Genomic DNA, 18,109 nt, shown 5'->3' with positions numbered 1-18,109 from the left:
GTTTCTGTTTGATGGAGATATAGATCTTGGTTCCTCTTGGCTTCAGAAAGAAGATGGTTGTGGGGAGAGAGGGGATGGAGCAGGAAATGGTAGATGCATGTGAACATTTGCAAGTTAAAAAAAAAAAACCTTTTAAGAGATCGACATTCCTATCTCAAATTAAACCCTATCCACACAACCGTATTTCTAGCCCACAAAGTTATAAAAAAAGAGGGAGAAAATATCTGAGGAAAGGAGGATGAATTTCTAGAAACTTATATACAAGAGTCTGAAAAGATCTTGTGCAGTGTGATTAAATTAAGCAAAAGCATTCTGAAATCCAAACCACTCCTGCCAAATTGGATTCTCCAATTTTGTGTTGTTTTTGGAAGGGGAACAGGACCTTGGACGTAAAGTTCTAGCAGAGATAAGTCACTCCAAAGAGCAGCTCGCAAACTCTCCATGTCACACCAAATAGGGCTTCATTTTGTTCTTGAGACTCATTTGAGGAAAATGTCCCCAATTCTGCTGTCCAGACTTCAGGCCAGCCAAATCCCATTGGCAGGATGGCATTGGCACTTGGACAGGGAGCAGCTGTGGGCTTCATTGCACTAAAAAGGAAAACATACAACTGTTGTCTAGTTGGTCTTCCTGAAGACAAGTCTTTGCTTTGTCTAAGCCTCAGTTTACCTTACTTGAAAGTGCTCAGATTTTTGCAACGGTCAGGGATTCTGGGTTGAGATAAGAAGACCATTACTTGTGGCAGCTCCTTTAAAACCTGTTCTAAGGAAAGCATTTTGTAAACGTTAAGACTATAGAAAGGTAAACAATTATCTGTCTCTTGGACACAAACAGACTCATAAATGCTGATAGCTAAGGTTTAAATAGGGGAAAAGGTCATGTTCTTACTTTTAGGAAAAGCTTATCCAATCCCTCAGTCAAACTGCAGTTTCTGAGTACTTCTAGTACGGCAGGTTCACAGAAATTAGCTAATCATGTTTCATTTTGATTTTGGCAACTACAATGGGGACTCCAGAGTATAGACACTGGTCCCAGAAAACTAAAGAACCCCAAATTTAATTCAATCCGATAGGAATTTGTTTATTAGGGGCCTATTACACGCAAGTCAGCATGAAGCTGTGGATAGAGAGACAGCCTCAAAATCAAGAAGACCTGATTTCAAGTCCTACTTCTAAAACGTGTTGGCTGTTTGACTCTGTGCAAGTCACTAATCTTTCAGTACTCCAGGCTACTCTCTAAGACTGTAAGTTAAAAATGAAGTGCCAGCCTACATTGGTAGGAAGAATTTCCTTACATCAATGAAATCACTGGTCCAGACTCCAAAATAAAAATATACATGTTGGCATACCTAGCAGAGGCACCTGCTCATGGGAAGTCAGTCCCAGAAATCAGTAAGGGATCCTAAATCATCCTAATCTTGGTCTCTCCTAGTGACACCCCCTGGCCTACTTCACTCATCAACCTGGACCATGGCTTCTAGCTGTATATGGTGATTGTTCCATGAAGTTATTCGGGCATTAATTGGTCTTCGCTATAGTTATTCTCCAGTACCTCAGCATGCCCCAGTGGTAAGCATGAGTTCTCAAATGCTTTGAAGGGCAAACACAATGTCTGACAGGTTTTACCAAGTTGGACACATTTCCAGCTTGGATGTAAGACTGTGCATATGTGCCAGGGGAGGAACAGCTTAGCTAAGTTAGGAGGCATATATCCCCAGGGTGGCCAGGAGCTGATGAGTTTCTTGGCCAAAACAATTCTTGAAGATTCTCTATAAATTGGTTATGGGACTAGGGATGAGACCAGTGGAGACAGTTGTCTTACTAATGACATGGCAGAGCTTTGTAGCCTTGAAGTAACTGACCCATGAAGTATGTTCGACCTGCTCACAGTAGCAACTTCCTGATGGTGCCATGGGAGGAGAAATGATTAATTTTGTTGCTCTTGGCTTCCAGAAATGATCTGAGTTCTGAATTAATTTTTATTTTACATGAAACTTCCCACTTTTTATAGGCTAATTTCCAAAATATCTTTCCTTATTGAGCATTGGATTCTCATGGCAAGCCATTGTTCATTTTCTTTAAATGAAATGTTAGATTTTTTTTTTAAATACACTTTTGCATAAAGAGACTTAATAGTTAATCACATTCATTCATCTTAGCCTATCACCAAGTATCATCAATTTTCTACCTCTAGGATAAAATATAAACTCTTCAACTTGGCATTTAAGCCCCTTAACAGTCTAGTTCTTCCCCAATTCTTTGGGCTTATTTCCTGTGACCCTGCTTTATTCATTCTATGTTCCAGCCCAACTGGTCAACACAACGGTCCTCAGACTTAGCATTCAATCTTCTTCCTCCTGGCGTTTGTGAGGACTGACCTCTTCATCCCCTCTTCTTAGAGCCCTTTGAGTCCTTCAGAACTCATCTAGCATGCTGCCTTCTCCAAAAAGTCTTTCCTGATCTCTATAGATAGTTGTTTCTCCTCTTTCCTTATCATATCCTGTGTATCATTATTGGTTTCCATGTATCCCTCTCCCCCCAGTAGAATGTAGATTTCTTGAAGGAAGGAACTGTTTCTTTTTTATGTTTGTATCTCCAGTGCAGAGAACAGAACCTTGAACATTTTTTTGGTCTGATCTTTTATGTCATTCCTATAAAGAACTCTTGAACCAATACAGATAGCATTTTCTTCTGCTATGTAGAGTCTTAGAACCAATTAATCAATAAACATTTATTAAGCTTCTCCTATGTTCCAGGTATTGTGCTAAGCATTGGGGATACAAAAGGAGTCACAAGACAGTCCCTACACTCTAAGACCTCTCAATCTATTTGAGGGAGACAACATACAAACCAGTCTTCACAAGCAAGCTAAATAAAGGATAAATGGGAAATATTTCGTAGAGGCAAGGCACTGGAATTAAGAGAACCTGGGGAAAGCTTCCTTTAAAAGATAGGATTTTAATTGAGATGTAAAGGAATTCAGTAGGTGGAGTTGAGGGGAAAGTGCATTCTAGATATGAGAGACAGTCAGAGGAAATGCCTGGAGCTGAGAGATGAAGTGTCCTGTTTGTGGAACAATCAGGAGGTCACAGTTACAGGCCTGAAAAACATAAGTGGGGAGTCAGGAAAAGGAGATGGGAAAGGTAGGAGGGGACTAGGTTATGAAAGGCTTTGAATGCCAGATAGAACAATGTGTATTTGATTCTGGAGGTACTAGGGAACCACTGGAGTTTATTGAGTGTGTGTGTGGAGGGGAGGGGTGACATGGTTAGACTTGTATTTTAGGAAAATCATTTTGGTGACTGAATGGAGAATGGATTGAAGCAGGGAGACACTTGAAGCAGGCAGGTCCTTTTGGGTCTTAGAGAGCTGCCTGAGGTTCTAAGAAGTTAAATTAGCCCAGGGTCGCAAAGTCAGAATTGTGTCAAAGGCTGACTTCGAACCAAGATCTTCCTGACACTAAGGCCATCTCTCTATTGCAGCACATTGTCTCTCACCTTGCACACAGTAGGTCCTTAGTTGTTGAACTGAATTGAATTGAAGCCTGTTAAAATGGATGAGATTGATGTGGCCATTACTGAAGTTCATGAAACTTTGGTTTGTTTTACACAGTTCACCACAAACTCAGGACCTTTCTCAGTGAGATGACAAATGTCCCTCCCACTCAAGTCAATCAATATGCATTTAGTGTTTACTACATATCAGATACTGTGCTGAGATGGATTACGGAAAAAAGGACAAAAACCCAATTCCCACCCTCAAGGAGCTCATAGTTTAATGGTGAAGCCAACATGCAAACAACTTCATACATACACACAAGAGAGATACAGGGTAAACGGAAGACAGTCTCTGAAGGAAGTCACTTGCAGTGGTGGGCACTGCAATCCGTAACCAGCAGCGATGCTTCCTCTCTGTCTGTACTCTTAACAGCCAGGGAGTCTCATTCAGAAAAGAGTCTTATAGGGTAGGGGAGGACGTGGAGATTGCATTAGGGAGAAAGAGGAAGAGAGAAGCCAAATTTCAGAGCCAAAACAGTTAAGTGGTGAGAGGGTACATGAGGTGCAATGCCAACTTATGGTGAAGTGACACATGTTTCTGCTTTAAATGATCAGTTTTTACTTTTAATGTTGAAGGTTAAAATTAAATGCATTACCATAGATCAGTTTACAGGGATTTGGGACATCTGTTTTGGAAATGTAAAACAAAACTGAATAACATCATTAGATGTATTACCAGAATTGGAGCGAACTATCAATAACAGCCTGGGACAACTTCATGCTCCCTTTGTGTTTCAGCATTCTTCATCCACAGTGGGGAAAACTGATGGCCAGAGACCATACTCAGCTGCCTACAAAAAGGAAAAAAAGGCACAAAACCAAAACAAATCCAAAGTGAACCTGCTCTCCCCACCTCCCCCACCAAACAAGGAAGGAAATGGGGAAATATTCTAGTCTTTTTAGTGGCCAGGTACCAGATGCCAGCTTGACCCCTTCTGTCATGATGAAGATGGATAGTCAGCTACATTGAGGGCAACCTGCCGAGAAGCCTGATGCTTTGAGTTGCCTCCAAGGCCGTCCTTCATGCCCCGAGGCAACTTGCTCCCTAAGAGCTACATGCTGCCCTCTGAGAACCAGCCAGAAGGGAGACAACTGGCAAGTTAGCTTATTGCCTCAATAATGAGCAAATGCTTTCTGGTTTGCTATTTACACTGCTCTTTGGGAGAGAAAACAAGTCTTCCAACTGAAGTACTCCAATTTCTACTATTTATCCAAGATTACACATATAATCCCATAATAAAACACCATTCCTGCCCAGAAAATGGAATGATTGCCTACAGATGTGCCCAAACCAAAACATCTGCACATCCAAAATGGCCACCGGCATGATATCTTATCTTCTCTGGGCTGATAACCCAAACAGCTAATTACCTTCTGAAACATTCTGGGTGGAAATCCTATCTAGGGAACCCTGCTGAGGGATGAGAAGCATCCTAAAGACAGTTGTGACATGCTGTCCGTATGCCTCCTGGGAGAGGAGGCCACCCCATATCTGACTTCAAGTAACACCTTGTAGGCTGATGAAGTTTGGGCTCGAACAACAAGCAGTCACAGACATGTGAAAATAAAATGCTTTTCTGATGGCGCCTGGCACCGTGCCAGGAAAATACTTCATCTGAATTTTTATTCAGCTAACAAACGATGTGTGTCTGGCTTTCTCCTGCTACTTAAGTGCATGGGTGCACCAAAGTTTTCTTGGTACCCATTTGGAATGGGGACATCTTAGTCAAACACTTCAAGGCATAGAAGTCTTTACCCACTTCTAGTTCACCATAGTAAACTGGCAATTATTTGATGGCATTTGCTGGTATCATATAATCATCTTTGCACTGGTTTGATTTGTCTGGCAATATACTGCTTAAGGATGTAACCTAATAACCGAGGCAAACAAGAAGTCTGTTTATTATTACTTTTGATAGAAAGATTCATAACATCCCGTAATGCGTTTGCATTTTTTTTGGTTCTGTCTGGCTACTAGACACTGAAGCCTTTGGGGACTTTTATTAAAGTACATTCAGCCCTTCTTTAGGATGAGGTTAATGTTGGATTTATGCCTCCCTAGAACACCATGCACAAAGCTAAAATCATGCTTATTTAGTACTTGGTTCACGTACCAAACTGTTGGCCATAAAAATTCAGCAGGCACAAACTAAAGCTGAGGGGCTTGAAAACAGGAAAAGGTGAGCAATTTCTAGAAGTTTAGCAAAGAGTTTGGGACTTCACTTTGAGGGCGGTACGGACAAGAGAAAATATGTGCAGTTTTAGCAGTGGTTTCCTTTGCCAAAGCAAAACCCCACCATCTTTCATTTGCATAGAGACCAGCAGGATGCAACAGGTCCAAGCCAGAGCTCCCAGCGCTTGAGGCACACAGACCAGAAAACTTGACTGGTCATTCTGTGCCAGATTCTGCAGATGAGGGATTTATGCAAGGCCACATTCTCTTTTTATTCATCTTTAATAACCTCCAACCAGAAAATAACATTGGTATACAACCTTTGAATAAAGCCTGGGTAAAGGCTGGGGAGAGAGACAGAGGAAGACTTCTGGGCAAGGGCTGTGGGATCTACACCAGATGGTTCCAGTAAGAAGGGGATAAACATTTCAAGGCAGCTTCTCAATGGTTGGCTGGACAGCAGGGTGGCTAGGAGACAGCATGTATGTTTCTTACACATGTTGGCAATGTGGCTCCAAGAGTGGAAATGACCTAAGAAGACTAGTAACTCTAGAAAATAACTTGTTCCCATCTTATGAGCAGGTTGTTCTTATTCAAGAAGTTGCTTGTTCAAGAAGCTACTCACCAGATGATGAAAGTAGACACTCCTATTCCCCACCACCCACTCTCAACCCACCAGAAGTCAAAGGGCTTGAAAATCTTTCAGGGGTCTTCTCCCCTCCAACCAGATCTCAGCAACTAGTGCAACAGCAAGAGAAGACATTGGGAAGTCAAAGGAAATCCAGAGACAACTGTGAAATCCTCACCAGTCCACACTGACTTGTACAAAAGCTTCCAGATGAAAGCAGTGAAACTTCTCTCCTCAAACTTCAAACTTCTCTCTCCCTTTCTCTGTCTCTGTCTCTGTCTCTCTCTTTCTCTTTTTCCCTCCTTCTCTCTCTCTCTCTCTCTCTCTCTCTCTCTCTCTCTCTCTCTCTCTCTCTCTCTCTCTCTCTCTCTCTCTCTCTGCTAGACTGTTTGGGAATAGTCCAGAAAGCATCCAAGACAGAAAGATGGAGGAAGGGGAAGGAGACTGCAATGACTTCCCTCTGGTAATTATCTCCAGTATAGTCTCTACATACCTTGTTTGTATATAGTTGTTCATGTGTTGGTTCCACTACCAGAATGGAAGTTCCTTGAGGGCAGGGATCTTTTTTTTCTCTTTATTTCATTTTCAGCACTCACCACCATGCCTGGAGCGAATTGAGACCCAATCCGTGGATCCTCGTCAAACTGAACAATAAAACTCTCTGTAATTGAGAGTTGGCTATATTGGCTCAATGCTCTCCATTCACAGACTCATAATCACTTCATGAGAAATTCATTGGTAGCTGGCATAAGTGATACCAATGAGCAATATGTCTTCTTTACCACGCCTCCCTCCCCTCTTTCTGCCCACCAGACCTACATGGATTCCTGCTCTTGGCACAGTTGCCAGGTATAAATTTAGTTTATGAAAATCCCCAGTAAAATTCATTAAGGGAGAAAAACTCTCTTCCAGGCCACTCCCTTTCCATCAGGCCACAGTGAAAAGTATAGACTTAGAGAAATGATTGTAGTATTATAGCTAAAAGTGAACTTAGAGGATAAGTAAAATACAGTGAAAGGTACTTTATGCCAAGTGAGGCAGTAGAAAGAGTGATGGGTTTCTAAGGAAGGAAACAAGCATTTATGAAGTGCCTACTATGTGTCAGGTGCTGTACCAAGCGCCTTACAAATATTATCTCATTTGATCCTCACAATAACTCTGAAAGCTATTATTATCCCCATTTTACAATTGAGGAAACCGAGGCAGACTAAGGAGAGGTGATTTGTCCAGAGTCACACAGCTAGTAACTGAGGTCAGATTTGAACTCTTGTCTTCCTGACTTGAGTCTCAGTGTTCTATAATCTGTGCCTCCTACCTGCTTCTTTTGGAATCAGAGGATTGGGATTGAATCTTAGCTCTGACTCTTTACTACCTATGTGACTATAGACATGTCCCTCAGCTTCTCTGGACTTCAGTTTCCTCATCTGTAAAAATGAGAGGTCTGGCCTAGCTGGCCTCCAATGTCCCTTCCAGCTCTAGATGCTGTGATCTCCACATGCCCAAAGTGTCAGCCAGTAAGTATTTCATGGGAACTAAGTAGACAAGGCTTAGGGACCCTAAAGAACTATTTTCACAGGTTTTGGCGTTCTCTTTTTGTTTTTACATTACAGTCATTTCTGGATGGAACCCCAGCTCTTACCCATCCCTCAACCCCAATTAAACCATCCATTGTTCCAAAGGAAAAAAATAACAATATCCTTGCAGATAAAACCCACCACACTTTGCCAGGCCATGCAATTACTCTTTTTTCCATTCATCTGTCCCTTTTCTAGTCCCTCTGGGAAAAATAGGGCCTAAAGCGACACTTCTTCCTCACTCACCATGGGGTCACAGGTGCAAACTTGTGACTGTGTGCAGAGGGAAGAGGGTGAGGAATAGCCCCCTTTGGTTTCCCATGTCTACATTCAGTAGCAAGTCTATTATTCATCTGGGGAATTATTTTTGGGTGCCAATTTTGCTTCTGGTGCACATCTCCATGGTGCCTATTAAGCACATACTAGGTTGGGGTATTGTTTAGTTCGTTGTTTAGCTCATCCCCGTTTGTACAGCTCCACTAGATGAGAGGCCCTCTACAAATGGGGAAAGAAATGAAATGAGGTAGGTATACCTGTACCCAGTACATAGCCAGCTACCCAAGATCCAGTTTAGAAAAACACAGTAATCAACTTGATATCTTACTTGCAGTTCAATTCAATTCACTAAACATTTATAAAGCACCTACTATGTGATTTCAGTAAGCCATTTTATAATAATATAATCCCATTCATGGAAATCAGTATGAGGACACCATCTGAGAGGGACTGGTTATTGAAATCCCCTAAGAATCCCAGGGCTCAGTGAATAGAACCCTGGTTTTGGAGTCAGAGGGCCCAACATTTAAAGGGATGGGAAACCTACAGCCTTGGGGCCACATGTGACCTCTAGGTCCTCAAGTGCAGCCCTTTGACTGAATCCAGATTTCACAGGACTGTTTGGATTCAGTCAAAGGAACGCACTTGAGGACCTAGAGAGTCACATGTGGCCTTGCAGCTGCAGGTTCCCCATCCCTGGTTTAAACCTTGCCTCTGCCATTTCTTTCCATGTGACTTCGGGCAAGTCACTTTACTTTGACATAGCTAGGCAGCTACGAGACACAATGGATAGAGCCCTGGGCCTGGAGTCAGGAATCCTGCCTCAGATGCTTGCTATCTATGTGACCCTGAGCAAGTCACTTAACCTGTTTGCCTCAGTTTCCTCAACTATAAAATCAAAATAATAATAACATCTACCTCCCAGGATTATTGTGAGGATCAAAGGACATAATATTTGTGAAGGACTTAGCACAGTGCCTTGCATTTAATAAATGTTTCTTCCCTTCGGCGTCAGCTGTAAAATGAAGGGATAGGACTCAGCCTCTGAGGTCCCTTTCAGTTTTAGATTTATGGTCCTGTAGGGATAACATAGCCTGTATCATGAGGATGGCATGATTGTCTCCTTTAGGCCTAACAACTCTATTTTATTTCATTTACTTTTATAAAATCTCCCCTCGCTGGCAGCGACAGCTACTCAAGACTCTCCAAAGGAACAGAAGAGAATGTCAGTCCTCAAAGGCTGGCCTACCCCTGAATGAGGCGGGTTCCAGGCACAAGAGGATTCTCTGAACTCCTCTGGCACAAGGAACATGCCCACATTAGGATCTGGCAGAGGGTATCGCTTAACTTTTTGGAGAGATGGTGTATTGTAGTTGACTGGATCACGTGATGGACGTGGGAGTCAAGGAAGTGTTTCCAGGGTTCAAATACTGCTTCAGATACTTACTAGCTGAATCTATTTAAATACCAAGGTTTTTAAATTGGCCACGGTTCTCCCCCAGCAGTCTATTCTCCCATGACCCCCTTTCAATACTCCGACCACATTTTTATAGCATGTGAAAAATGGCTCAAAATTGCAATAATGCCTCAAGTAAGGAATGATTAAATTTGTCCACACAATTAATGTGGCTGTGATTGGCAGGAGGGAGGGGTGGAGGCCTGGGATGGGTGTTATAGAATAATCAACAATCAATGGTGGGAAGGTGACCTGACAACACAATCTTCTGCGATCGCAATCAATATCACTCTGGCTGCCGCAGAGCCACTCTCGATAGGTGATGCTTCATCTCAATGGGGTTTATTCTTGTATAAATTCCTTAAATAAAGAGCAGGAGGAGAACACCCAGGGCTACTTTAAATTACATCCATATCATGCAAAAGCAAAAAGTGAGTTCCACAGGGAAGAATCTGCCTCTCTGACCAAAACAAGCTACTTCTTTAAAAACCTAATAATTGGTTATTCACGCCTTCTACCACTCTACATTCCTCCATATCCTGATTATCATAACCATTTCCAATTTGACAGAACCTGAATACAGTAAATATGCAAGAGTTTATAATTTCCTTTGCTACTAACTGGAGACTACACCGAAGCAGTGATTTACATGTTTGCAATTTGAACAGGAAAAAGCCCAGGCAGGCTCAAAGCTAGGACCACTGGCCCGAAACATGTATTTTCATGAAACCCTGTGTGACGCCCTTCAGGAATCATCTGTGATTGTTATGAAAAATTTAAGGAGGTAGTTTTTCTCCTTATGGTCTTCTGGTGGGACATGGGGGGGAATAAATTGGACATTTTTTTGTAGAGTTGTTTTACTATGGAAAATGTCGCAACAGAAGCAACAAGAATGAACTCTGCTAGTCAACATCCATCATGTCCAGATCAATTCAATCACAAACACCAGAAGCAGACTGAGAACAAAGACAGAGCCTCTGACCTGTCCCCCCTCATCCCCCAGCAAGCCCTGAGTGCAGGCAGATGTTGGGGGAGGTGGGGGAGGAAGAAAACTACTTATGCTTTGGGATCCTCAATTTGTGAAATTCCCCTCAGGTGGGACCTTGGGATTCCAAGATAGAAGTATAGTAGCCAGACAGCCTTTGTTGCAATCTCAGCCTCATCCTCAGGACATAAGCCCTCTTTCCAGATACCACAACAGAGGGACTTGGATAGAGATGGTGGTCTTACTAATACCCTTATTGCCCACCTGAGCCCAAAGCTACTGATGAGCGTCCAGGCTCCAGATCACCCAATCACTGAATCTACATATAGGACCAGAGGGTAATAATTTGACAACTGGAATAAAGGATCTCAGAGGTCACATGGTTCAATTTATACCCAGAGAGGAATCTTCTCCACAGCATCCCAGACTCTACTTAAAGACCTCCAGTATTAGGGAACTCCACATCTTCCAAGGTAGCCAATGATACTTGAGCAACTCATTGTTAGGAAGTTTTTCCTTCTATTGGTCTGAAGTAGCCCTCTGTGCAATTTTGTTTCATTGGTCCTAGTTTTGCCAAAGAGAATAAATGTAACTTTTCTTCTGAAAGACAACTTTTCAAATACTTTGAGATAACTTTTATGTTCCCCCTGAATGTTAGGATTAGAGGATCCCAGATTTAGAGCTGAAAGGGATCTTGGCAGTCATCTAGATCAACTCCCTCCTTTTATAACTGAGGAAACTGAAGCCCAGAAACAGCAAGTTAGAAGTGGAATGTAGTTCTGCTCTCCTGTAGAGTAAAAATCCTTTCAGAGAGTGCAAATTCTAAGCAAAGAGAAGCAGTTCAGAAGCCAGGCAGTATACTCAGGACAGAGCCTTGCACAGAAATTGAGTTATGATTGGATTCCAATAGTTATGATGGGGAGGCTTAGGTGGCGCAGTAAAGAGAGTACAGGACCTGGAGTCAAGAAAATTCATCTTCTTGAATTCAAATCCAGCCTCAGATACTTACTTTATTAGTTGTGTGATCCTGGGCAAGTCGCTTAATCCTGTTTGCCTCAGTTTCCTCAATTGTAAAATGAGCTGGAGAGGGAAATGGCAAACCACTCCACTATCTTTGCCAAAAAGAAAAAAAAGAAAAATGGGGCTACAAAGACTGAGACAGGACTGAAAAATGACCAAACAACAACAAATTATTGATGCATATAGAAATACAGAGACCAGAAAGCATTCCCTCTCCTTTGTGCTAATGTCACCTGTTGGCTGAGCTGCCAATCAACCTCAGACCAGCCACCAATAGTTTGAATTGGTCGTTATATTGCCACTGTCTGGTTGATGGGGAGTTCAGCTGGAGAGTGAGGAACCAAGATCATGACAGGACACTAGATTCCTTATTATCCTCCTTCCCTTTGCTGATACAATGGAAAAATAAGAATTCAGATAGCAAACTAAGGAACCATTAGAGCAACACTGGATACTCCTGAAAGTTCAGAAAATTATTTAGTTATCTCCTTTGCCCTGCCACTGTGAGAGTAACCCGGATGCAAGACTTTCAGTTGTGGTCTTGGTATCTCCAAATAGAAATGTCCCCAGATGGCCCATTACAGCTATGGTTCCTTGTAGTCATCACTATGGATACTCCAGGATTCTTCAGTGGACCTATCAATCAATAAACATTTATGAAGTTCCTACAGTATGTCAGGCACTGTGCTAAGTCCTGGGGATACAAAAAAAAAGAAGGCAAAAGGCAGTCCCTGCCCTCAAGGACTTTGCAAATAATTGAGGGGACAATATGCAAACATATATATATATATATGTGTGTGTGTGTGTGTGTGTGTGTGTGTGTGTGTATATATACATATATATGTATATAGGATAAATAGGAAATAATGAACAGAGAAGGCACTGGAATTAAGAGGGGTGAAGGAAGGCTTCCACTAGAAAGTAGGATTTTAATTAGAATTTAAAGAAAGTCAGAGAAGTCAATAAGTGGGAGCATTGAAGAGGGAGCATTTCAGTAATGGGAAATAGCCAGAGGGAATGCAGAGAGTGGGGCAGAGAATCTGGTTCATGGAATAGCCCAGAGACCAATGTCTCTGGATCACAGTACCTATTGAGAAGTAAATTGTAAGAAGACTGGAGAGATGAGGAAACTAGGTTACAAAGAGCTTTAAATGCCAAACAGAGCAATTTGAATTTGCTCCTGGAGGCGATAGGAAGCCACTGGAGTTTTCAGGGTATGAGAAGGATTAGACCTTCATTTTAGGAAAATTACTTTAGTTATCTGAATGGAGAATGAATTGGAGTGGAGACAGGCAGACCCACCAATAGGCTATTGTAATAATCCAGCCATGAAGTAATGAAAACCCCTGCACTAGAGTGGTGGCAGTGTCAGAGGAGAGAAAGGGGAATATTCGAGAAATGTTATAAAGGTGAAATCAGAAACCTTTGGCAACAGCTTGGATGTGGGAGCGGAGATGGAGAGGAATCCAGGATGACTCCTAGGTTGTGAGCATCAAGGATTAGGGGGATGGTACTGTCTTCCATAGTAATAGGGAAGGTAGGAATCAGAGAGGGTTTAGGGGAAAAGACAATGAATTCCATTTTAGACATAATGAGTTAAAGATGCCTATTGGACCTCCAGTTCCAGATGCCTGAAAGGCGGTTGAAGATTCAACTGGAGATTCAACTCTGCTTCAGGTCAGCAGAGAGATTAAAGCAGGAAAAGGAGATTTGGGAGTCATCAGCAAAGAAATGTAATTAAATCCACAGGAGCTGATGAGATCATGAAGTCAAGTAGTATAGAGGGAAAAGAGAAGAGGACCGAGGACAGAACTCTGAGAGACATCTACAGTTAGTAGGTGTGATCTGGAAGAGGATTCAGCAAAGGAGACAGAAAAGGAGCAGTTAGATAGGTAGGAGGAGAACCAAGAGAGGGTGATATCTCAAAAATGTAGAGAGAAGAGAGTACCAAGGAGGAGAAAATGATCAACAGTGTCAGGGATTGCAGAGAGGTCAAAGAAAATGAGGATTGAGAAAGGGCCATTGGGTCTAGCAATTAGGAAATCATTAGTAATTTTGGAGAGGGAGATTTTGGTGGAATGAGGAGATCAGCAGTCAGATTGTAAGGGGTTAAGAAAAGAGTAAGAAGAGAGAAAGTAGAAGCACTGATCGTAGACTGTCTTTTTAAGGAGTTTAGTTACAAATGGCAGGGCTATAACAAGGATGGAAGGATCAAGTGTGGGGTTTTTCAGGATAAGGAGGACATGGGCATTTGTAGATAGTAGGACAAGAACCAGTAGAGAATGAAAATAAGTGAAAGAGTGGTGGTGACAGAGGGAGCAATCAGTTGGAGGAGATGGGATAGAATGGGATCACTTGAACAAGTAGAAGAGTTAGCCTTGGTGAGGGGTAAGGTCACTTCATCATGTGAAACGGGGGTGAAAAGAAGAGTGACAGAGAGCATCTGAGTGATAGAAGATGAGGAAGAGGGAAAGGGGAGTGCATGGTGAGTGGCCTCAATGTTTTATGTAAAATGTATGGGAAAGATCTGAGCAGAGGGTGGGAAGAGGGGGAGTCATACATTGGAGGTTGGAAAAGGGATGAAAAGGTTTGGAACAGCCATTGTGGAGAGTGGGATAGTGAGTTGATAAGGGAGGCATAGTAAGATTGTCTAGCAGTACTAAGGGTCTAATTGAGGTTGTATAGCATAAATTCTAGTGGACCCAGTCAGAACAGTCGCATGATTTTCTCCACCTTCAATCAGCAACACATACATAGTTGTGAAGGTGATGAATGGTGGGAATGATCCAAGGCTGAGACTTGGCTGGGCATAATAGGTGATATGATGAGGGGGCTAGGGATTCAAGAGAGGTTCCTTGAATCCCTAGCCCCTTCATCAGTTTCTTGAACCTTCTGTCATTGGTTGGAGCAGAGGACTCTGGAATATAGTGAAAGCAAACCGGTTACAAATAAGTCAACATCGGTTTCAATTTGGAATAATGAAGGGAAAACATGACCTATTTCTAAGAAGTAAACACCATTCAAGTCAGAAATCAGAAGCAAACAGGAGGTGGCTTATTTAAATGTAACAAACAAAGGAACTAGGTTCAGATCCTACTACTGATGCTTATGTGACCTGAGCAAGGCACTTGACTTCACTGGGCCTCAGGTTCCTCCTCTGTAAAATGAGGGGTCAGCCTTTGAGATCTCTTCAACTCTAGGTCTACGATCCTAGGATCCCAGCCTTTGCTGCCCTGGTCCATGGTCTTCCTTGAAGGAGTCATGAAGGATGAAAAATGATTGGGTGGAGAAGTGAAAGGGAATCCATGGAGTGTTTATTTATGCTAAAAAAGTTTCTCAGTTACCAGGGCCTTGTGGCACAAGAAGCTACAGAGAAAGACTTGAACTCTGTGCCACACCGGTGACACTTATTGTGAGGCAGAGCTGGGATTGCCCTGAGGAAGCAGATGCAAGGTTTTCTCACAAAATCACAGAATCTCAGAGCTGAGAAGGACATCACAATTTAGCACTTTTCTGAACAGGAATTCCTTCAAATCTTTCCTAGGCCCTGGGTCTTCCTGGTAAGGGAGACATTATCCCATCAGAAGTAATTATGTAAAAACCTTGGGAAATGAACCAAAGGGGAATGGACACAGTGTATTTGGAAAGTCTACCCAATCAGGGAAGATCAATCAACTAGCATTTATTAGATGTGACATTATGTGACTAATCATCTCTAAGCTGTTTTTTTGGGGGGGTGGGTTTTGTTCCCAGCAGATATGAGGTAGATGGCAGATAGCCATTTACTCCTCTGGGATTTGAACAGTGGTGTTGAGAGAAGCAGGGCTGGAGGAGAAAGAGTACATGGACACACCTCTGTCATCCAGAGAATTCTTTGCTCAGCAGTAACCAGAGGCTTAACTTAATGCCGCAAGGTGTTGATATGCTGGGAAAAGCATGTTTCCTCCTCAATAGGAAGTGCTTCCATACTTGTCTTCCAAGGTAACTACCATCCTTGAACCTTAACTTCATGTGCTCCAGAGGTGTAGAGTACAACATTCTTGCTGGACTCTTTGGACCAGAGGTTTCTCCTTCTCAGTATGACTGAACCTGTTATCAGACTATCATCTGCTGCCATATTCTTGTCCCTGTGACACACTTAAAATTGTCCCAGGTGTACTTGTGGTTAGCTATGGCCCTGATGGTAATTATCAATGTGGGGAGAAAAGATAAAATGCAGATTTCAGATTTCTTTCAGTTTCCACTTAACTCCCATAGAACTAGTATCTGCATTAACAGTGGCAAATTTTAATCAATCTCAGGCTGGTTTTCCTGCCTCTCTACTCATTTCTGGGTCACCTGGCTCTGTCATCAGCTGTTAAGTACTCAGAACATGCATGTTCATCCTAAGATTAACCTGAGCAAAACAGAAGCAGGAAGCTTAATTATGCTTAAGGTGGAGGAGGTAGGGATAAGAAAGGGGGAAATAAAATACTTCCCTATATCCAGGATGCAATAAGAATGATTTTTAGATCACACACACATACCATTTCTCCCCTCCACCAACACATTCTAGGATACTACTTCCTGTGTACTGAGGGAAGGTGACTACTTGCTGGCATGGTGGGCATATGACATTCCACCCAGAATCTCAGAGTTAGAAGGAATTTCAGAGGTCATAAGATCTAAAGGTGGAAGGGATCTTAGAGGTCATCTAGTCCAAGCCTCTCTTTTTTTCTTAAAAAAAAAGACAAAACAACAGGAAACTGAGGACAGGAGAGAAGGAGTAACTTGCTTAAAGCCATACAAGTAGTAAATTGCAGAGCAGTGTTAGCAAAACCAGTTCTTCTGAGTCGAAATCCAGGGAGTCATTCACTTTACCATGCTAGCATCCAATCCACCCTTTACTTTTCCAGAAATCCCTATACAACCAGGTGGTCATCCAGACTCTAATTAGACACCTCTGGCATTGGGGAACTCCCCATCACCCAAGGCAGTTCATTCCATTTTAAAACATTTACAAAACATTAATCTGAGAAGGGATCCATAGACTTTAACACATAACCAAATGGGCCCAGAACAACAAAGAACCTCTGTTCTGATTGGTAAGATTTTCCTTACATTGAGCCAAAATCTTTTTTCATCTTCAACTGCATGGTCTAAGTTCTGCCCTCTGCAGTTAGGCAGAACAAATCTGATCCCATTTTTAGGTTCCTCTCCCATCCTCAACAGTTTTTCCACAGTTCCCCATGCACCAATGTCCCTCCTTTTGTGCTTCTACAATTTAAAGCAAGCTTGAAGGCCAAGGATTTACCAAAGGAGCAGGAGTCATTCATTCCAACCCCTTGCCTGGGAGACCCACTGGCTAGTGCTAAAGTGGCCTTCCCAGGTAACTGACTCTTCCTACATCTCCCTTGTCCTTCAGCCTACACAATCAGCTCACCACCACAGGGCCTTCAACCTGGCCACATACAGAGTCTCCATAGAGATAGATGCCTTGAAACACCTCTCTGGGGGTTTCAGATTTTTCCATTTGACAGGATTAATTAAACTTGAGGCCATTACTGAATAGGGCCAAGCCCATCATTAGTTCTCCAGATGACTTTGAACAGTAGTGTATCTTATAAAGTTCTTCGTTCCCCAGCCCAATATGCTCCCCACCTCCCATGGCCCTTGCTGACACCTAAAACTTATGGAGACATGTGGACAAACATTTTTTCTAAGTCCTTTGATTGTTTCTGGTTCCATTTTCATTTTCTATTTGCTTACTCAACCTCCCTAGAGCCTTTGTTGCCTGGTAATAGGTAAGATAGGCAAACAAGGGGCTTTCCCACCAGCCCAAAGTGCCTTTCATGTGTGAGGCCTCTAAGAAGAGCAGCCAGAGCAGTGTGCTGGTCCAGTCTGCTATAGAAACTCTACAATGCGGTTTGCCCAGCTGGCTGATAACAACTGGGGCTGGCTTTGTAGCTTGTTGGTTGACCCCCCTTTGTAAGGTCCTAGGCCACTGGCTGAAGAACAAACTAGACAAAGGCCCCCTAGCCTCCATACACTGGAGTATTTGCAACATTTTATAAATATCTTGACTGACTGATTGCCACCCACCATGGAAAGGGGAGGGACCTATCAGAACCCCTAAATCAGCTTGATCATCATGCCCTGAGCATTCAAGCAGTCTTTCTGGGGAGCTAAGCAGGAATGATGGGCCCAGTTAAATTTGGCTCCAAACTCATCCAGGAAAGAAAGATTCCTCCTCTTCTTCCCTCCCCAGCTGCCCTTCTACCTCCCACCCTTCAAAGTTCCAGGCCCATTTCCTGATTGATTCTCTTTCCTGGATCCTTCAACCTTCATCCAACCAACAATGAAATCTAAATGAGTGACAATGAGAGAGGAACCAAGGCTCAAAGCTTGAAGGCCTGCCAAGGTTAAAGCCAAGCATTGAAGGAAAACGAGGGATTCTAAGAG

The 18,109-nt window shown here is 42.6% G+C and overlaps 1 long non-coding RNA gene across 1 annotated transcript in view; it reads right to left on the bottom strand.

The window, feature by feature from the left end:
• The window catches only part of LOC140519333 (uncharacterized), a 43,377-nt gene that overhangs the window by 10,977 nt on the left and 14,291 nt on the right, over window positions 1-18,109 (bottom strand). Inside the window, exon 2 of the long non-coding RNA XR_011972184.1 lies at window positions 4,233-4,347. This is a non-coding gene — a long non-coding RNA (uncharacterized lncRNA). The remainder of the gene's footprint in view (window positions 1-4,232; window positions 4,348-18,109) is intronic.

The sequence above is a fragment of the Notamacropus eugenii genome, chromosome 1 (assembly GCF_028372415.1).
Source record: "Notamacropus eugenii isolate mMacEug1 chromosome 1, mMacEug1.pri_v2, whole genome shotgun sequence".
Taxonomy (NCBI): Eukaryota; Metazoa; Chordata; class Mammalia; order Diprotodontia; family Macropodidae; genus Notamacropus; species Notamacropus eugenii.
Note: the sequence above shows the minus strand (reverse complement) of the source record. Positions and strands in the feature narration are given on the sequence as shown.